This window comes from Zeus faber, assembly GCF_960531495.2.
Source record: "Zeus faber genome assembly, chromosome: 18".
NCBI classification, from domain to species: Eukaryota; Metazoa; Chordata; class Actinopteri; order Zeiformes; family Zeidae; genus Zeus; species Zeus faber.
In genome coordinates this window covers 25,829,067-25,851,329 of record NC_137210.1, presented here as the reverse complement: position 1 = coordinate 25,851,329, position 22,263 = coordinate 25,829,067, and the positions used below count along the sequence as shown (strand labels likewise).

General features: G+C 45.6%; 1 protein-coding gene across 1 annotated transcript in view; it reads left to right on the top strand.

Annotated features, from left to right (window-relative positions):
- Positions 1 to 22,074: 22,074 nt before the first annotated feature.
- Positions 22,075 to 22,263, top strand: part of gli2a (GLI family zinc finger 2a) — a 91,573-nt gene continuing 91,384 nt past the window's right edge. Inside the window, exon 1 of the mRNA XM_080019365.1 lies at positions 22,075 to 22,135. The gene's annotated coding sequence lies outside the window, so the exon portion shown is untranslated. The remainder of the gene's footprint in view (positions 22,136 to 22,263) is intronic.

The window sequence follows — 22,263 nt, the reverse complement described above, 5'->3', positions numbered from 1 at the left end:
CATGGGGAAAACGGACCTAGGAGCGCAGCGTCTCTCTGGCCGGCTGGCGGAGGTTACCGTGTAACCGTCGGCCATAACGAGAACGGAGGGAGGAGACACGTCAACGCAGAAATGCCTTCATCTCCTGCATCTGCGTAGCGTTGTGAGGACCGCGGCTCGCCGGTCAGGCCCGGTCCGTGAAAGCGGCCAGGAAGGAAGAAGAAACCGAAGTAGAGACGTCGGCTTCTATATATAAACCGTGTATATATACGATGATGAACTGCCCGTAGGCACGCGAGGCTGAGAAAATATGGGCTGGGCAATATGGAACGACTTACTCAGCGGAAACGGCTGGGACGGAGGTTGTGGGAGTGAACCGGAAGTCCACCGCGTGGTACCGCGTCAGGTCAGGGGCTCTCCAGGAAAACGCCCCGACAAGACAAATTTGGAGTCTGCTTATTGGCCTTTATTTGTATTGGGAGCCACAGAGCGAGGACGTCTTTCACAGTCTGAGGGCGTCTTCACGGCCTGAGGAGAAGATACCGCCGGAGGACGGTGAATGATAAGCGCTCATATCAAACTAATACCCGACATCAAACCACGGATCCGACCCCGCGCGATGAATAGGTGCCGTCCCCCGCAGCTTCAAGGCTCAGACCGCCAGTGTTTATCTTGATGAGGCTCCGAGATCCTTTTGGGATAGATCCCTCTCCCTGGAGGGGGGTTCCCCGACCCACCCCCACCCTTCCTTCCATCTTTGGTTCTCTCTTGAAAAGCCAGCGGAGGAGCAGATAGCGGCTCAAAGCACCGAGGCGGGAGAGTGACGCACGCGCTCGTGGGGGCTTTATCTCCACATCGAGCAGCTGGGAGCGCACGTTCCCACCGCCATCGCACGTTCTTCATTTTGCCATATGATTTGTTAACTCTGTGGTAAAACAACGGCACTTGGTTCACTTCGGTAATTCGGTCTTTTTTTTCATTGTTTTTCCTCTTACTTTTTAGGTTTTCGTTAGGTTTATTGTATATGTCCACATTCTTCCATGTATTGCAATTTTCTTCAATTTTATCATTATTACTTTATTATTATTACCTATTGTTTATATGAGCTGCTATGACACTGAAATTTCCCTCTGGGGATGAATAAAGTATCTATGTTTAGAAATGTCTTTTGTGCATTTTGGGTGTAATGACCAAAATCAAGACTGAGATCAGTAAATGATTTGCTGAGGAACGTTCATTCTTACCCTGTTTTTAATTCATCTAATTATTTTAATTATTTTAATTATTTTAATTATTTTAATTATTCTACTTTTGTAAATGCATTTTGCCTTGTTTACTCTGCTTTTATTGTCACTATCTGATGGCTAAAGGTAATTATCCATCCATCTTCCATCTGCCTATACAGTACTTTTTTTTCCACTTGGCTGTACATTTACATTTTACATTTAGTCATTTAGCAGACGCTTTTATCCAAAGCGACTTACAATTGTTCAAACACCGACGGACGCAGCCATCAGGAGCAATTAGGGGTTAAGTGTCTTGCTCAAGGACACTACAGCATGCTAGCAGGAGGAGCCTGGGATCGAACCAGCAACCCTTAGATCACTAGACCACCAGCTCTACCGCCTGAGCTGGGCTGTAAGTTTGGGGCGAACAAAGACTCCAAATCTTTCCTGTGCGAATACTTACAAACCACGGTTTACGATTCACATTAAGATGCAGCAATGAATTGCAAAATGTTAAATACGATACTGCTGCCACAGGGATTTATTTATTTATTTTATTTATTTTTGTCAACTTAACAATCCATCCCTCCGGCAGCCAAAACAGCCAACGTTTTTTGGGGAAGAACAAGCGAGGCGATGGTCCAGCGTTCGGACTAACCCCGCCACCTCCACCTCCACCCTCACCCTCACCCCCACCTCCACCTCCACCTCCTCCTCCAGCGTTGAAAGTTTTTAACCTTAAAGAACCATCTGAGCACGTGGTCTGCAGGAGGCGCCAGGCTAAAGCCTCAAAGCTCCGTCGGCGACGGAGGAAAGGCGGTTAGTTTTATCTTAATGGGGCCGGTGTTCTGAGGAGGCCTTTGGTTCCGGTTTAGCAGATAGGTCGGTTATCTTAACGTGCCGCTGGTGACTTTAATTTCCAACAGATCCTCCGGCCCGACAGCAAACAGGAAGTCCATTGTTACGGGGAGCAAACAAATTGCTCTCCCACAGTTCGCTCGGGAAAGTGGGAATTCGGGGCAAAACGCTGCGGACGGGGCTTCGCGGCCCCGGGTGACGTGGCTCCCTCGTGGGGGTTTTTTTTGACGCCGTGTTCGTCCGGTCTGATGCTGAGGTTTTTCGGGGGAGTTTTGCTCGGGGGGGTTATTTTCCTCGCTCCGGCCGTCAGAGAGGAGGGAATCAGAGCGTCGACCGCATCCGCTTATCAACAACCATTCTGAGAGCGGCAAACTACTCGCTGATGTACTGGAAAAAAAAACAATTCTCCAATTTTCACCGGACATGTTTTGTGATGCCAAAGCCAGACGCAGTTCATCCGAGGGCCACTAGGGGGAGGGAGCCACCGTCTGATGCGATGACGGATTCGGTGTGAAGCATACTTTACTTTACTTTATGTACTTACTATACCATACTTTGACATTTTCTTTAATGCTGTTAATATACATCATATAATAACATGTAATGTACATATTGTGCATATATATATATATATATATGTGTGGATACAGTGAACATGTCCCCCCGGCAAGATAATCAAAACACAAAGGTCAAAGGTCAGATAATCTCACAGCAACAAAAGATGAGAAGACTCCCAAAACGGAAGAGTGATGGTGGCATCCATCCTAAAAGGAGGTGCACACGTCGTACTTCTCCCTGCGCGTGTGCCTGTGTGCGTGTGTGTGTGTGTGTGTGCACGTGCGTGTGTGTGTGTGTGCACGTGCGTGTGTGTGCGTGTGTGCGAATGTGTTTGTGTGTGTGCGTGTGTGTGTGTGTGTGCGTGTGTGTGTGTGTGCACGTGCGTGTGTGTGCGTGTGTGCGAATGTGTTTGTGTGTGTGCGTGTGTGTGTGTGTGCTTGTGTGTGTGTGTGCGTGTGTGTGCGCGTGTGTGCGCGTGTGTGCGAATGTGTGTGTGTGTGCGCGTGTGTGCGTGCTCATGTGCGTGTGTGTGTGTGTGCGTGTGTGCGAATGTGTTTGTGTGTGTGCGTGCGTGCGTGTGCGCGTGTGTTTGTGTGCATGTGTGTGCGTGCTCATGTGCGTGTGTGTGTGTGTGTGTGTGTGTGTGCGAATGTGTTTGTGTGTGTGCGAATGTGTGTGTGTGTGCACGTGTGTGCGTGCTCATGTGCGTGTGTGTGTGTGCGCGTGTGCAAGTGTGTGTACACGTGTGTGTGTGCGCGCGCGTGTGTGCGTGTGTGCGAATGTGTTTGTGTGTGTGCGTGCGTGTGCGCGTGTGTGTGCATGTGTGTGCGTGCTCATGTGCGTGTGTGCGCGTGTGCGAGTGTGCGTGTGTGTGCGCGTGTGCAAGTGTGTGCGTGTGTGCGAATGTGTTTGTGTGTGTGCGTGCGTGTGTGTGCGCGTGTGTGTGCGTGCTCATGTGCGTGTGTGTGTGTGCGTGTGTGCGAGTGTGTGTGTGTGTGTGTACGCGTGTGTGTGTGTGTGTGCGTGCGACTGTGTGTGTGTGTGTGTGTGTGTGCAGGTATGCCAGCGGTTGTAACTCACATGGCTGTCAGCAGGGGGGCGGGGAAGGCCGGGTCACACTGTGCAATTTGTCCAATAATAATTGTTTTTCCTACCATGCCGGGGTCAGAGGTCACCGTCCATTCCTCTCCTCCGGGTGTCGCTGGGTAATCCACCTCCGCCTCCGCGAAACCCGGTCCAACCGTCCAGGAGAGGGCTCCTCCGCCGGGAGGCGTCACGGTGTGGATGTCCCACCTGCGGGAATAACAAAAACAGGCCAAATGTGAGTCGGGGGTTTGGACTGTGATGAAGCAACGTTGTGGATCCTGTTTTGTTTTCTTTCTCAGTGACTGAGGTGTTTTCCCTGATGACCCTCGTTTACAGCTCAATGAAAAACACTAATTGGAATAATATGAAATAATATGAAGATAAAATGAAATACAATCATCAACACGGAGGAGGAAGTCCGCTCCAGGTCTGATGTCAAGTACAATAACCCACCAGAACCCGCACCAGCACCAGAACCAGAACCAGAACCAGCACCAACATTAGCACCAGAATCAGAACCAGCACCAGCACCAGCAACAGAACCAGAACCAGCACCAACACCAACACCAGCACCAGAACAAGAACCTGAACCAGAACCCGAACCAGCACCAACACCAGCACCAGAACCAGAACCAACACCAGCACCAGAATCAGAACCAGCACCAGCACCAGCAACAGAACCAGAACCAGCACCAACACCAACACCAGCGCCAGAACAAGAACCTGAACCAGAACCCGAACCAGCACCAACACCAGCACCAGCACCAGAACCAGAACCAACACCAGCACCAGAATCAGAACCAGCACCAGCAACAGCACCAGAACCAGCACCAACACCAGCACCAACACCAGCACCAGCACCAGAACCAGAAGCAGAACCCGAACCAGCACCAGCAGCAGCAACAGAACCATCCCCATCACCAGAACCAGCACCAGCACCAGAACCAGCACCAGAACCAGCAGCAGAACCAGCACCAGAACCAGCACCAGCACCAGAACCAGCACCAACACCAGCACCAGAACCAGATCCAGCACCAACACCAGCACCAGAACCAGCACTAGAACCAGCACCAGCACCAGAACCATCACCATCACCATCACCATCACCAGAACCAGCACCAGAACCAGAACCAGAAACAGAACCAGCACCAGCAGCAGCACGAGAACCAGCACCAGCACCAGAACCAGCACCAGCACCAGAGCCAGCACCAGAACCAGCACCAGCACCAGAACCAGCACCAGCACCAGAGCCAGCACCAGAACCAGCACCAGCACCAGCACCTGAACCAGTGTGGTGGAGCTGGTGCAGGAACCGTTAGAACCAACCCCCGTGACGCGGTGTCACATTCGTTTCTTCCTCAGATTGAGCCCAAATATGTTTGACATCCAGAGCAACTTGAAGAAAAAAGAGAGAATTCCAGCACCTCCATCACTCTTATTAACCTTGAAGCCAAAACACCACCCGAAAATGCTTGATTGTTCCGAAAGATTAAATATAGAACGTTCTTATTTTTTTTTTTCCAACACTGGAGAACCTTTGGCCGTTTGGTAAAAAATTGAGTTTGTTTCTTTTTTTGGGGGGATAGTGGGGATTTGACAACCCTGCCGGGGCTGTTCTTCCTTTTTTCCTTCTGGGTTTCGTGGAGTCCAAACCGCCATAAAATTGGTCTGAACGTCCGCTGGCGGGGGCTCTCTGATGCTCCGAGCCCGACCAAGCAGCTGGAGAAGTAAATGTGAGCGGCCCCGACTAAATATAGACGGAGACATGTTTTAACCTCACATCAGGCACATATTTCAGAACAATTATTGAAGTACATGTATTGGGATTTAAAACCAAAACCACGTTCCTAAACACAGTGTGTGTCTCTCCCAGGATGCAGTGCTCAAACAACAAATAGGATGGTTATGTTTAGGAAAATACGACGTGGAACAAAATGAATTACTAAATTAAAGTAAAATATCAGCTTTATATGTGTATGTAATATATATGTATACATGTTTCATTTTCGACAGCGTGTCATAATGGCCGCTATAATGATGCTGGGCTGAATGGTGAAAACAGTCCGTCATCTGGTGGTGATGGAGGGAACTACACCCGTCACTTGCCCGAACGACTGTGAATGGGTTTCTAAATGCAGCGGGCGCAGTAAAACCGCTTTTATCACGTCTCTAAAAGAGGAAAAAGGGAAAACAAGCCTCTGCGATGAGAGTCCGGGAAGCCCCGAGGAACCTTCTTTTATGGGCACAGAAGCAGCTCAGTGCTCGCTGTTCCCACGAGAGGGACAGATGTTTGGGCTGCTGGGTTGGCTTGGGGACCAGCGGCGGTCAGGGTGCGAGTGGATGTCTAATGGCGGCACGCTACCGTGCCTCAGACGGTGAGTCACGGGGGTTAGGAGGAGGAGGAGGAGGAGGAGGAGGAGGAGGAGGAGGCCCGGGGGCCCCGGGGGCCCGCGGCGCAGCCACCTCCGCGGGGGCGGCCATGACGGATGCGTCAGAGGCTCCGGCTGCGGGCGGGCGGATGGGGAGCCGGCGGGCCGGGCCACGGGTCGTCGGGCGGGCCGGGCCACGGGTCGTCGGGCGGGCCGGGCCACGGGTCGTCGGGCGGGCCGGGCCACGGGTCGTCGGGTGGGTCGCCCCGGAACACAGAGCGGGCGCGGCTCCAGCGACGTTTCCCCGGCGACATTTCCACGGCGACGGATCGGGGAAGGACGGCTCCGCCCCGACGCAACCCTCACGTAGGCCCTGAGAAAGGCCCCAAGGGTGGAAGTGGCCCTAACCCTAAGAATGTGGCCTGTGTGTGTGTGTGTGTGTGTGTGTGTGTGTGTGTGTGTGTGTGTGTGTGTGTGTGTGTGTGTGTGTGTGTGTGTGTGTGTGTGTGTGTGTGTGTGTGTGTGTGGTGGACCACAGGGAAAGTGCAGTTCATTACAACACGTTGACTCCAAAGTTACTCCAAAGATTGGCTTTTTTATGACTTAATATCAACTATGATGTCATTTGTTGTTGTTGTGGGGTTGTTTTTTTGGGGGGGGGGGGTGCTAATTTATTTATATATATATTTCTTTATTTATTGTGTTTATTGTGTTTATGTGTCATATTTTAATGTTTATAGTTCTCAGAAGCTGAGTTGCCAACAGGTAGCTGCAGAAAACTGAAACTGCAGAGAACAGTCTTCGAATCTATCATACGTGAGTTTCTACTGAGTTTCTACTGAGTTTAAATTGAGTTTTCACTGAGCAGAGTTTCTACTGAGTTTCAACTGAGTTTCTACTGAGTTTCTACTAAGTTTCAATTGAGTTTTCACTGAGCAGAGTTTCTACTAGTTTCTACAGAGTTTCTGTGTGGGTTTCTACTGTGTTTCTACTGAGTTTCTGTGTGGGTTTCTCTGTGGGTTTCTACTGTGTTTCCATTGAGTTTCTACTGTGTTTCTACTATTACATCTACTATTACTGTGTTACTACTATTACACTATTACATTTCACTGCATATTATTACATTTCACTGCATATATGTATGGAAGTATGTATATGTATGTGACAAATAAAAATCTTGAATCTTGAATCTGAGTTTCTGTGTGGGTTTCTGTGTGGGTTTCTACTGTGTTTCCATTGAGTTTCTACTGAGTTTCTGTGTGGGTTTCTACTGTGTTTCTACTGAGTTTCTGTGTGGGTTTCTGTGTGGGTTTCTACTGTGTTTCCATTGAGTTTCTACTGAGTTTCTACTGAGTTTCTACTGAGTTTCTACTAAGGTTCCATTGAGTTTCTACTGAGTTTCCATTGAGTTTCTACTGTGTTTCTACTGAGTTTCTGTGTGGGTTTCTGTGTGGGTTTCTACTGTGTTTCCATTGAGTTTCTACTGAGTTTCTGTGTGGTTTCTACTGTTTTTCTACTGAGTTTCTGTGTGGGTTTCTACTGTGTTTCCATTGAGTTTCTACTGAGTTTCTACTGAGTTTCTACTAAGGTTCCATTGAGTTTCTACTGAGTTTCAATTGAGTTTCCACTGAGTTTCCACAGACTTTCTACTGAGTTCTTATGTGAGTTTCTATGTGAGTTTCTACTGTGTTTCTACTGAGTTTCTACTCATTTTCTATTGAGTTTCAGTGTATCTACTGATTTTCTACTGAATTTCTAATGTGTTTCTATTGATTTTCTGTGTTTCTACTGAGTGTCTAGTGTGCTTCTAGTGTATTTCTAGTGTGTTTCTACTGAGTTTCTAACGTGTTTCTATTGAGTTTCTCACGTGTTTCTATTGAGTTTCTGTGTTTCTACTGAGTTTCTATTGAGTTTCTATTGAGTTTCTGTGTTTCTACTGAGTTTTTATTGTGTTTCAACAGAATTTCCATTGAGTTTCCACTGAGTTTTCATTTAGTTTTTATTGAGTTTCAACTGTTTTCACTAAATTTCTACTCAGTTTCCACTGAGTTTAACTGAGTTTCCACCATGTTTCTACTGAGTTTCTACTGAGTTTCAACTGAGTTTCTACTGAGTTTTACTGAGTTTCCACCATGTTTCTACTGAGTTTCTTTTGAGTTACCACTGAGTAACCCCTGTGTTTCTACTGAGTTTCCACTGTATTTCGACTTTATTTCCACTGAGTTTCCAGAGTTTCCATTGAGTTTCTACTGTGTTTTTATTATGTTTCTACTGTGTTTCTAATGTGTCCCTACTCTTTCCATATGGTTTCCACTGAGTTTCTACTGGGTTTCTACTGAATTTCTACTGAGTTTCCATTGAGTTTCTATTGAGTTTTTATTGTGTTTCTACTGAATTTCCATTGGGTTTCTACTGAGTTTCCACTGAGTTTCTACTGTGTTTCCACTGAGTTTTTACTGTGTCGACTGAGTTTCCACTGAGTTTCCACTGTGTTTCTACCCAAGTTTCCACTGAGTTTGTACTGCCGTAAAAGCCCCTTGACCACGTTGTCCTCCTGAGGCCTGGAGTTCCAGAATAGGAAAAAGGCCGTTTGAGGTTGACCGTGAGTCATTGAAGGAGGACACCACCACCACCACCTCCACCTCCCCCTCTTCCTCCACTACCCATGCGTCTCCACCCACGGCTTTGAAGTGGTGGCCAGATTGCACAGGAGCGGCATAAACCACCCGGCAGAGAGACCCTTGGATTAAGCACCAAACGGCCGCTCTATAGGGCTTTTTTGGGACCGTCCCCTCCGCGGATGCACCTTTTGCGTGCCAGCGTGACACTTTAAAAATTAATTTTAAAAAAATTAAAAAGGGGATTCACAAAAGCTGAAGCGTGTAGGGGACAGAAAGCTGGAGCTTTACAAGCACGGGGAGCCATTGTGCCACAACAACACTCTGGTGTTACCCAAAATATGGACAAGCAGAGTAGGACCACTCCCGGTCCCAGGTCACAGCGATGGGATAATGAAGGGGGCTTGAAATGGGATTATCGTGGATAAATAAAGACGGGTGGGTTTCCCAAAATGGATGTTTGTCAGCCATATTTCTGTCCACTACCAGAGGTCTTGCTGATGTCTTATAAAAGGCTATTCCACTGGCTTGGTTTGTTCACTGGAGCGTCTTTATTGAGGAAATGCCAAAATTAGAAGGATTTGTCCGAATTGGACCTACTGATGTTGATATTATTATTATTAGGGGTCCAGCCAGTTGCCCCCTATTGACATTGTTCTGGGATTTTGAAATCTAAAACTATTTGAAAGAGAAGAACGGCAGAAGCTACGAAGTCGGTTCACATCTTGTTTGAACTGGTATGTCACAAACACCTCGTGGTTCAAGTTTCATCCAAATCGATCCACATACAGAGCAGAAATTAGTGAAAAACAGACTAAAATTGACTGATATCACAGACAAAGTCCAATACATTTTGTGCCAAAGTATGTCCAACCCGGCTAAAAGTATCTGGAATACAATAATGACATAAGCTACCAACACGGTTGAGGTGTCGTTTAAACCAGTACGTCACAAGCATCTTGTGGTTTTAGATCCACATAAGGAGCAGAGATTTGTGAAAAACCGAACAGCTTTGACCCCAAATATTTAGCTGGTCCTGCTTGACTGACACACCACTATTCATAAACAAAATGAATGAGCTGAGATTTCGAGTAAGACCCTCTATGACATCATAATACTGTTTACTATAAATGTACAGATTCTGATTAAGAATGTACATTGGACCATGTCCAGTGTGCGGTGTAGACTCCCTGACTCCGTAGTGGTTTCGACGTTATAAACTATATATTTACGTGTATGTTTATATACCTTCTTACCTGGTAGATCTGTTACCTGTGAATCTGTTCGATTGATATTTTATCTCTGTGGTCCCCATTAATTTGCCAGACAAATGAAAAATACAAAAAGAAAGTAATCCTCAAAAACTTGTGACCATGTCCAGTCAAATCCACTCGAATGTACAACTGAGTAATATGCTCAAGATCCAGCGAGACGTCAGAAAAATAGAAGACGTGACAAGGTATTCACAGAAATATCAGAACATTTTTTCTTATCTCATGGAAAGAAGTCACCACTAAAATTACGTAAGTTCAACTACCTTCGTAAACCTCCGAAAACATGTAAACCTGTGTAAATATGTCATAGTTGATGTACACGAGACCCAACGTCACCTACCGTCACTGAGACTGCGCATGTACTTACACACAACAAGGTAAGTTATAACAATGACAAGGTTTGGTTTAAAGTAAAAGATAAACAAAAAAAAGCTTTCAATGTAAGTTTTTCCATTAGTGTTTTCCATTATTGTCAAAGGCTGATGTCTGTCAGGATCCTGCCCTGTGCTTGTTTGTTGTAGGTCTCTCTCTGTCCCTCTCTGGCTCCCTCTGTCTGTCTCTGGCTCCCTCTGTCTGTCTCTGGCTCCCTCTGTCTGTCTCTGGCTCCCTCTGTCTGTCTCTAGCTCCCTCTGTCTGTCTCTGGTTCCACATCCCTGCCACTGCACACCTGTCCCCAGTCAGCAATCTCGCCACCCGTCTTCACCTTCCTCGTCACTCCTCTTGTATTTAACATGTTTCCCTGTTCACTCTGTCTCTGTCAGATCGTTGTGACTGTGCATAGAGAATTATCTGTCTTTTCTACTGTGTTGATTCCTGCCTGTTCCCCTGGACCCTGATTCCCTGCCAGTTCCTAAGCCATGATTCCCTGCCTGTTCCTTGACCCTGATCCCCTGTGTGTTCCCCTGTACCCTGATTCCCTGCCCTTTTCCTCAGCCATGATTCCCTGCCTGTTCCCCTGGAGCCTGCTGATAAGTTTTCCCTTTGACTGTTCCCCTGGTTTGGACCCCTGCGTGTTCCTCAATAAACTCTTTACCTTTGCACCTACTCCTGAACCTCCTCCGTGTCCTGCATTTGGGTTCGCCAGACTATATTGTAACAACGTCAGGTTGAAATGGGAATGCTTTGTATGTAATGTCATGATAGTTGCATTTGTGACATTCCATGGATGTAACATGTTTTTAAATTTTGATGCATTTCACAACAATTGTAACATTTTATTCAAACCTTGACATTGTTTTCTTTATAAATGTATTGGCCTACTGCTTATGTAGATGTATTTTGGCTATCTAAAAAGGCAGAAAGACTGACGCCCCCCATGCTTTTACAGTAAGTAACTTCTACTTTTGAGAGAAAATACTTTGTTGTTGTAGCTGCTGAGTTATAGACTGACAGTCAGAAGGCATCATCCCTGACATAATTTAGGACAGAGATGCATTCCAGCTCCATGGTATTTGGACATTAAGAGTCTGACCACAGACATAGAACAGATGCAGTATAACCAGGCCTTCCTGAGAGAGAAAGGTAATGCTTATATCCACCACTAGAGGGTGGCACTTCCTCAGGAATAGGCGGCACATTGTCGCCCGTCTATGAGTGGTGGAAAAATGGAATGATACTACTATGGAAATATCCAAAGCAGCCATAATAACAGTTTCTGTATTTTATTCCATATGGATAAATAATTAAATGTTTGAAAAGATAGTATTTATTAAAAACATATTACCCTTTATGGCATCGGATAACTAAACGCACAGGAAGAGCATTTCATAATCTCATTTAAATGGGTTACAACGGTGCCAAGATATAGAATAAAATCCCACTATGTCAAATATAAAACCGAAAACTGCTACAGACAGACACTGTGTAGTGAACATTTAGATCTATAGACAGACAGATAGTATTTATATCCTATAATATATATCATTAATTGGTTAAACTAAATAGTTTGTCAACCTGCTCGCATCAATGGCCGTTTTATAAAGAATCAAAGTAGGAAGAAACTATATGAAAATACATTAAATGTAATGTATTTTAATGTAATGTCATGACATGTAATGTAATGTTCTTTAAATGTAATTGAAAGTAATGTAATTGAATTTAATGTGATATAATATAATATAATTTAATGTAATGGAATATAATATAATTTGATGTCATGTCAATTAATGTCATCTTGTGTTATGTCATGTAATGTTATGTTTCTTAATGTAATTTATTGTAATGCGATTTCATGTAATGTAATGTCAATGCATTTAATTTCCTCCCATGTCATGTTACATAATGTTCCTTAACGTAATTTCATGTAATGTAATTTAATGTAATGTAATGTCAATTTATGTTATATAATGTTATGTTATGTAATGTTCCTTAACAAATTTAAATGTAATTTAATGTAAAGTCATTTCATGTAATGTAATGAAATGTCAATGAATGTTATGTAATGTAATGACATTTATTGTAATGTAATTCATTAAATGTAATGGCATGTAATTCAGTGTAATGTAATGTAATCGTAATGACATTTTATGCAATGTCATGTCATGTAATCTAATGTCATTTAATGTAATGCAATGTAATGTAATGTAATTTTATGCAATGCAATGTACATTAATGTAATGCAATGTTTCCATTGGAGAATTTCACTGTAAATGCAAAGTATTATAAAGTTATTGATCCAATCGATTCCTCAAATGTTAAACTATAAAAGTGTTAATTACCTATAAAACTCATAACGCATGATCCTTGTATCCTCCAGTAAAAAGTATAAAAAGTGGAATCCGGCACAAAGTTCAACATCTCTGTATTAATAATTGACCATCGTTTGATAAAAGGCTCAAAGTTAAGTAGCAGTGAATTGGAATCTATTAATAAATTCAATCCAGCCACAGATCATCATGGATTTAAAGATCATTCATCCTAAGTAACAGCTGCTCACATTGGTGTGAATGAAATAATGTTTAAAAGAAAAACCTTTTTCAAGTGTAGCCCGTGGAATACTAAGGTAGAAAAGAGAAAGTAATAGATTAATAATAATAATAGAGTAATAGAGTAATACACTACATGGTGAATACTCAAGTATGAGTTCATATATACATATTTACAGTCAGATGAGTGTGAAGTGGAATAATACTCTTTTTATATATAATTATGGAAATACTCCAGTAAAAGTAAAAGTACCACTTTTCTACTTCAATAAAAGTATATAAGTACAATGTAATTAAATATTTAAAGTGAAAGCTCTTTTCATATCCATTGCCCTGATATAACAGATTACTTGAAAAATAAAAAATACAACAAAACAGTCAAAAATTCAAAGGAAATTTAAAAAAGTATATAGTATAGGTAGAATCATTTTACAAATATAAATATTAATCCAGATTTTATTTTTATTTTTTTAACAAAAGTACAGATACATTAGAAATGTAGTAGAGTAAAAAGTACAGATATATTAGAAATGTAGTGGAGTAAAAAGTCCTGTCTCCGAAACGGAATACACCTAAGTACAAATACTTGATGAATGTTTTTCTTTAGTAATCCGTTACTTTTGTCAGCAAACCGTTACTTTCCATCACTAGTAATGTGTTACTTTCTATCACTAATAATGAGTTACTTTCCATCACTAGTAATCTGTCATGATCTCACTATGAAAACCTTGATGGATGGAGGGATGGAAGCTTCTCTTCCTCCTCCTCCTCTTCCTCCTCCCCCTCCTCCTCCTCACATCACCTCTTCTTCCCTCTTCTCACCCCCTTGTTGTGGTGACATTCCTCTCTTCCGATCAGAAAAGACCCGGCGAGCTCATTAAAATTCCTCCCTGAAAGAAAAGAGAGAAAGGAGAGAAAGAGAAAGAGAGAGAGAGAGAGAGACAGGGAGAGAGAGAGAGAGAGAGAGAGAGAGAGAGACAGAGACAGGCAGGGAGAGAGAGAGAGAGACAGGGAGAGAGAGAGAGAGAGAGAGAGAGAGAGAGACAGAGACAGGCAGGGAGAGAGAGAGAGAGACAGACAGACAGGGAGAGAGAGAGAGAGAGAGAGAGAGAGAGAGAGAGAGAGAGAGAGAGAGAGAGAGAGAGAGAGAGACAGAGAGGGAGAGAGAAAGAGAGAGAGAGAGACAGACAGACAGGGAGAGAGAGAGAGAGAGACAGACAGGGAGAGAGAGAGAGAGACAGACAGACAGGGAGAGAGACAGGGAGAGAGAGAGAGAGAGAGAGAGAGAGAGAGAGAGACAGACAGGGAGAGAGAGAGAGACAGACAGACAGGGAGAGAGAGAGAAAGAGAAAGAGAAAGAGAGATAGACAGACAGGGAGAGAGAGAGAGAGACAGACAGACAGACAGACAGGGAGAGAGACAGACAGACAGACAGGGAGAGAGAGAGAGACAGGCTTGTGGGGTTTCTACTGAGTTGCTGTTTTCTTTTTCTCTTTCTTTGCATCAAGGTTCACTCATGTGCAAAGCGCCTGTTTTGAGAATGGGCGCTCATGCGTGATGCGGCCGCCAGGGGGCAGCACCCGAGGCCCCCGCCAGGCCCCCGCCAGGCCCCCGCCAGGCCCCCGCCAGGCCCCCGCCAGGCCCCCGCCAGGCCCCCGCCAGGCCCCCGCCAGGCCCTGCCGCCTATTGTTCCTCCTCTTTCCACCTCTCATCCCTCCACCTACACCACCCGAAAAAGTTTGGCGCAGGTGGAACGCAGCTTGTTTAGTTGTATATATTCCCACCGGGTTCAGTCAGTTACTCTCCATTCAAGACCTGGAAAGTAACTAAAGTCGACAGTATACACTAAACTTTTAAGGTAAGCGGTAAGTATTTATAGTACTCAATGAGTCGTCATCTGCTCCATGGTGTCACATACTTGATGTCATTCATTCACCAAATAAATAACAACACAATAACAATACAATAACAACAACAACAACACAGTAACAATACAATAACAACACAATACAATAACAACACAATAACAAGACAATACAATAACAACACAATAACAATACAATAACAATACAATACAATAACAACACAATAACAATACAATAAAATAACAACACAATAACAACACAATACAATAACAACACAATAACAAGAAAATAAAATAACAACAACACAGTAACAATACAATAACAACACAATACAATAACAACACAATAACAAGACAATACAATAACAACACAATAACAATACAATAACAATACAATACAATAACAACACAATAACAAGAAAATAAAATAACAACACAATAACAACACAAAAACAACACAATAACAACACAAGCCTTCAGTTTGACTCATACCCCTGTTACATTTCTAAATTAAAGTGAGAAACGACAGCGTTCAAACACAAGAGCGGGTTCCACAAGCGGAAAAAGAAAGAGGCGGCGGAGGGAGAGAAACAAAGCTTCCAAAAATGGTAAAGAAAGACGAGAGAGCGAGCGTGGGGCGCTCAGTGAGCGAGAGCCGACGCCTGCCGGTGGCACCGCCGTGCGCCTGCGATGTGCACAACTTATTCATCAACTATTTGACTAAGAGAGAGACACCAGCGACACGCGGGTGTTTGTGTTGATGAGGCCGATGCGCAGACGTGAACAATGTTGTCAATGTTGTGCTGGTGTCACCGCCATGTTTTCATCTGTTACGGTGCTCCGACGGAGCACATGGCGACTTGTGATGAAGAATGACGTCGTCGGACCTTCCCGGGTGCTATGGGACATTTTTGTGACTATTGGGTTTCCGGGAAGAAGGGGCCGTCCCCGCTCCGACACCAGGTTTGATCAGGTACAGCACGGTCTGTTTTCCTCGTCATCGTTTCTTTTAGGCATCAACCGTGCCGTGCATGCCAGCGCTGCCGCTGGTTTCAAGCTGCGCGCTTTCACTTCTTTCGATCGCTACTGACGTCACGTTACGTTTGCGTAAGATTAAGTCATCGAACTATAAAGGAAGGAATCTCTGCCTCTGTCTGGCTGTCTGTCCTTCGATTATCTCGACAACCGTCCATACGATCTGCTTCACACTTGCCGGGCGTATTGCCGGGGGGCCCAAGGACGTGCAGTGTCGAAATTGGTGCAATTTGGATCGCTGGATTGATTCGCTCAGCGCCGTGCAGCACCGGGGGGGGGGGGGGGGGGGGGGGGGGGGGGCTTCAGGGCTCTGCGACTGAGTCTCAAAGGCGACTGGAAGCCTTAGTGCTCAATTCGGATTTATTGCTCGGAATTGCGCCCCGATCGAAATTGCGCGCGCACGCACACACACAGATCGTGTTTGCACACACACAAACACGATCCGGTGCTATTTATAAAATGCGCTGAGTGTGGGTGGAGGAGTTCCCAGTGCGGGTGGGGGCGCCCGCGGTGCGGGTGGGGGAAGTCCCGGTGCGGGCGGCCGCGGTGCCGGTGGGGGAGGTCCCGGTGCGGGTGGGGGCGGCCGCGGTGGGCCTCAGTCTTATTCTCGAAACACAGGAGCACTTTTTTGCGTGACCCTTATACTCTTTTATTGGAGATTGATTTTCCTCCGTGCGTAACAGGGAGACACTGAAGCCCTTCCCAGAAACATTTTGTGCGCTGCGGTCCGATCCGTGATAATAAAAAGGTTTAGGTCCCCCCGCTCTGGAGCGACATAAAAGTTGCATGAACACCGACTGTCCAGACTGTCGGAGGTCGCATTGTAAAAAATCTGACCTGGCCCAAATCCGAACTAAAAAGATGGGATTCCATGTGATTTGTGCTGTTCACACCGTCATGAAAAAAAAAAAGAAAAAAAACCCCAGATCTGAGTCACGTACGAGCAAAAAAGGAAAAGGGGATTTGGGACACTTTGGCCCGCAAGGTGAACGTAGCCAAAGACAAATCCAGAACGGTATGTCAGACTGTCTGACCTCCCGGCCGTTTCAACAGTCTCAGAATGTGGCTCATGAAGAGGTGCTGACGAGATGGAGGACTTACCGTCCGCACATGAACAGAACAGACTCACTGACGGAGGAGACCGGGACCCCACCGACCCTCCTCAACTTCTAATGTGCCTGTGCTTCCACATTTGGTGCTTCTATTTTCCTGCAAAGTTACATTTTGTCAAGCTGTGCCATCAGAATGTCTTAGAGAGTCCTGCATCTTAATGGGGCGTGGACTCGTCTTATATATAACAAGTGTAATATGAGAACGGGGTCACAGTTCTGGTGAGGTAAGTTAATTAGGGAACGAGGCTGCTGTTCTAACAGAATAATGCGTTACCCAAGGGAGGAGGGGGGAGGAGGAGGAAGGAAGGAGGAGCAGGAGGAAGGAAGGAGGAGCAGGAGGAGCCTGAATAGCTAGCGGAACATTACGACGCATTGTGATGGGGGCCCGCTTTGACCACCCTGCATTGGGGCCGGCGCTGACTCGCTGCGTCACTGACTACATATCTATACAGTGGTGGAGCTGTCGACGGTGCGACGGTGAAAAACAGTGTGTTTTCTTTACTTTGGATTTTGGCTCTCTTATTTTACTCCGTTTCTTAATGAACAAAGCAAAAGAAGCACCGTGCGTAATGGAATTCTTGCTCTCGATGAGCTCGTGTAGATGAACACAGAGCTCGTATACGGGTCAATTAGTACAGCCTTGCAATTTTGATCTTGCAACACAAAATTCATTTAAAACGGATATTGTCATATCCAGGGCACTGGATATGACAATATTTGTTTTTACTGTAAATACTTTAGGGACATTTAGGAGCAAGTAGTTTTACACTTTTACTTAATTAGAAATGTCAATTTGGTACTTTTACTTTTATGTGAGTAATTTTGAATCAGAGTATTTGTACTTTTGTTCAGGTGAAAGGTTGGAGTGCTCCTTCCACCACTGGTCCTGTGGTATTAAACGGGCTCTCGTGAGTAACTTTCGATCTCTGTATCGTTCTAAAATGACATTATTTCAAAAGCCTGAAATTCAGCGAAGGCATTTCCCCCGAATTCAACCCTCCAGTGTATTTGTATAAGAGACTCTGATATGTAAACACACATTCAGTTCTGCACCTACATGTACAGTTTGTGCATCAGATGAAGTTTCCTCCCGATCACAATTGTGTGAAAGTTGGAGCGTGCCTATATTTACAGCCCTTTTCAATGTTTATTTCTCATTTATTTGTAAATTCCATCCCATATTACATATTACTTATCTATATATTTTGTGAACTTAGTGTAGATTGTCACTGCACGTCTGGACTACGCCACCTACTGACCATTCATTCCCCCATTGCACACTGTGAATTATTATTATTATTATTGTTATTATCATTATAATAATTATTCCCTGTTAGACATTCTACATATATGCATATACGTAATTATATTTTGCTTTTCTATATTTTTCCGATATATTTCTGCTTTTTTGAATATATTTGGTTTTGCACTGCACTATATTTGTTTGATTCCATGCGAGGAATAAAGAATCTTACATTTTGAATATTGAAACATCTTGTCGTATCTTAGCCAGTATGGAAGTGAGCAACATTCAAACTCTTCAGAGTGGAACCACTCGGTTCTTTTTGATGATATTCTGAATGCAAGTGTGTTCTTTTTTTATTCCAGAACAATGCGATAAACTGTGTAATCTCATATTCACACCTACATATCTTTCTTCTCTCTCTGTCTCTCTCTCTCCCAAGTAGTTTCTCTCTCTTATCTTTCTGTGGAACAGACGGTCCACGCCAGGTTCAGCTGATAAGACACAATCTGAATAAAACCAGATCAAAAATTATGTTTTCAAAATCAGATCATCATTATTATTAGTGGTATTATTGTTATTATTATTATGATTGTTATTATTAATATTATTAATAATAATATTAATATTATTATTATTATTATTATTATTAATAATAATAATAATAATAATAATAATAATAATAATATTATGGCCACAACGCTGCTGACCCACATCACAACATTCAACACAATGAAACGGGGGAGGAAGAGAAGAGGAGAAGATGGGGGGAGAGGAGGGAGGGGAGAAAAATGGGGGAAGGGTGAGGAAGAGAGGTGGAGAGAGGGGGGGAAAGAGCGGGAAGGTAGAGGGGGATAAGAGAGGGGAGTGAAAGGGAGTGGAGAAAGAGAAGGGGGGAGAGGGAGGAGAAGAGAGAAGGAGAAGAGGAGAAGAGAGAAAGAGAGGAACGTGGAAAGGAATATAGGAGAAGGGGAGGAAGGAGGCAAATAAGAGAGGGGGGAGGAGGGGAGAGAGAAAGAGGATATGGAGGAGAAGGGGGAGATGGGGAAAGGGGGAAGAGAGAATGAGAAGAGAGGAGGAGGGGAGAGAAAGGGCAACGGGAGGGACAGAGGTGGAGAAAGAGGATAGTGAGAAGAGAGGGGGAGAGAGGAGGGGAAGAAAGAGAGGAGGAGGGGGAGGGGAGGGGAAAAGAGGGACCAGCGGGAGAGGGGTGAGGGGGGGAGAGGGAGAAGGGGGAGGAAGAGAGGAGGAGAAGAGAGGGGGGGAGGGAGGAAGGGAGAGAAAGAGGGGAATGGGAGAAAGAGAGAGGCAATATAGGCGATGGGGGGGAGTGGAGAGGGGAGAGAGAGGGAATATAGGTGAAGGGGGAGAGGGAGGAGGTGGAGAAGAGAGGGGGGTAGGAGGAGGGGCAGAGATGGGGAGAGGGAGGAGGGGAGAGAGAGGGGATAAGAGGGGTAAGAGGGAGGGAGAAGGGAGGAGGGGAAGGGGGAAAGAGAGGGGATAGAGGAGAAGGGGGGAGAAAGAGGGGAGGGAAAAGTGGAATTCTAAGCTACAATCAGGTGTGTGTGTGTGTGTGTGCGTGCGTGTGTGTGCGTGTGCGTGCGTGCGCGTGCGTGCGCGCGTGCGTGCGTGTGCGTGTGCGTGCGTGTGTGTGCGTGTGACTTTGGCTCCATAGAAAACACCTGGTAAGGTTCTTTTTTGTTTCATGAACACACGCTCATAAGTAAAAGAAATAAAACTCAAAATGAAAAACATGAGCAGAATAAAGATAATTCAGTCTAGAAATGAGTGGATTTACACGTGGAATTACTATTAATGTCGCACCTTTACTTCTTCTTTATGTCTTTGAAGACTGTCTTAGAAATATCATAATACATGAATATATATCTACATATATAATTATTTTATTATTTTTTAGTAAGTAAGTTATGGCAGAAACTATGGGATTTTTTGGGGTAATTTTAGATAATTAAATGCACAATTTTAACTGTTTTATTCATTAAGCTTTTTACAGTTCTAAAGACGGCTCAAGATAAAAAAAAGTGTACAAACTATTATTATTATTATTAATTATCATTATCATTATAGGAATCTTCTGTGTGTGTGTGTGTGTGTGTGTGTGTGTGTGTGTAGGAATACACACACACTTCTGTTTCAAACACATTGAACAGCTGTCGACACGGAGATAAACACATTATCCAACCACCACAGCAATGATAATGCAGGGACAGTGTCATTTACATGGAATTAACGTGTGATGAACGTGTAATTAACGTGTGATGAACGTGTAATTAAGGTGTAAGAACAACTTTGTGTCGTTTGCAGTGTCTCCTAAAAACATCCTCATCCTGTGATATGGGAGCAAAATTCAACTTTATCCAAGTTTTTTAGGGGAGACCGCTGCTGGATTGAGTTAAAGCAGCAAGCATCTGGCCCTGCTCACCAGGACACATGGGGGAGGATGAGAGGAGGAGAGGAAGGGGAGAAGGAGAAAGGGAGGAGAAGAGAGGGGGAGAGGACCAGGGGGAGGTGGATAAAGAGAGAGGGAGAAAGAGAGTAGGGGAATAGAGGAGATGAGGGGGGAGAAAAGGCGGGTAGCTGAAGGGCAAGAGAAGGGGAGCAAGAGAGGAGGGGGAGGAAGAAAGAGAGGGGGTAAGGGGAAGGAGGGAAGGAAAAGAGAGTAGAGGAGAAGTAGAGGAGAAGAGGGGGGAAGAGGGGGGAGAAGAGTATGGGACAGGGGAGGAAGAGAGGGGAGAGAAAGGGAGTGAGAGAAGAGAGGGAAGAAAGTGAGGAGGGGAGGAGAAAAGAGGGAGAGAAAGAGAGGAGGGGAAGGGGGGAGGGAGAGGGGGGGAGGAAAAAAAAGGAGGAGAGCGCATAGAAAGTGTGTAGGGGAGATGAGAAGTAGACAAGAGGGGAAAAGTCGAACGAGGGAGAGAAATAGTGGAGGGGGAGAAAGAAAGAAGGGAAGGAGAGAAAGGGAGAAGGGGAGGAGGAAAGAGGGGGGAGAGAGGGAGAATATACAAGGGGAGGGGGAGAGAGAAAGAGTAGAGAAGGGGAGGAAAAGGGGGGGGGATGAGAGTAGGGGAGAGGAAAGATAAAGAGAGGAAGGAGAAAGGAGAGGGGGAGAGAAAAAAGGGAGAGACATAGGAGGGAGAAAGAGAGTAGGGGATGGGAGGAGAAAAGAGGGAGAGAAGGGGAGGAGTGGGAGGAGGGCTGAAGAGAGGGGGAGGAAGAGAGGAGGGGGGAGATAGAGAGAAGAGGAGAGAAAAGGAGCAGGGGATGAGACAAGAGGGGGAGAGAAAGGGGGGGGCAGCAGGGGGTGGGAAAGGGGGGGGGGTAGAAAGAGAGCAGGGCAAGGGGGGAGGAGCAGCCTGGGGATTCTCCCCCCTCCCTCCCTGCACCTTCTCCCCCTCTGTCCCCCCCTTCTCTCTCTCCCCCTTCTCCCTCCCCCCCTCCTCTCGTCTGAAACGCGCAGCTCTGCCGCGCAGCCGCAACTTTACTTCCCAAACTGTTCCACGCGCAGGGAAAAGCGCAAAGAGCACGTGGGGCTGGTGAGACGGGGGGAGAAAAGTTCTGCTCTTCCTCCTCCTCCTCCTCCTCCTCCTCCTCCTCCTCCCTCCTCCTCCCTCCTTCCTCCGGAGCAGATGGATTGTAAGAGAAAGCAGAGAAGTTAGGGCGCTGCGCGGCACCGTGGGATGCGAGGAGCCGGAGCAACTTCTGCAAAAAAAGAAAAGAAAAGTTCCCGGAGTTTCTCCTCCTCCTCCTCCTTCCTCCTCCACCTCCTTCCTCCTCCACCTCCTTCCTCCTCCTCCTCCACTTCTTCTTCTTTTCTTTTTTTTTTTGTTTTTTGTTTTCCCACGCGCGCACGCGATGCGTCCCTGGCGCCGGGCGGCGGTGGTGGTGTCGGGGGAGAGGGACAAGTAGAAGTTGTTTCCACGGACGGAGTTGATCCGCGAGGCGGGATAGAAGAACGAGGAGCGGCGCGGAAGGTGAGGCGCGGACACGCTCCGACCCCCCCACACCCCCCCCCCCCCCCCATGGCTCTTGGCGTTTGGATCTTTTTTGTTTTTTGTTTTTTTTTTGTTTCTTCTTTATTTTGGGGCGTGCGTGCGCGTGT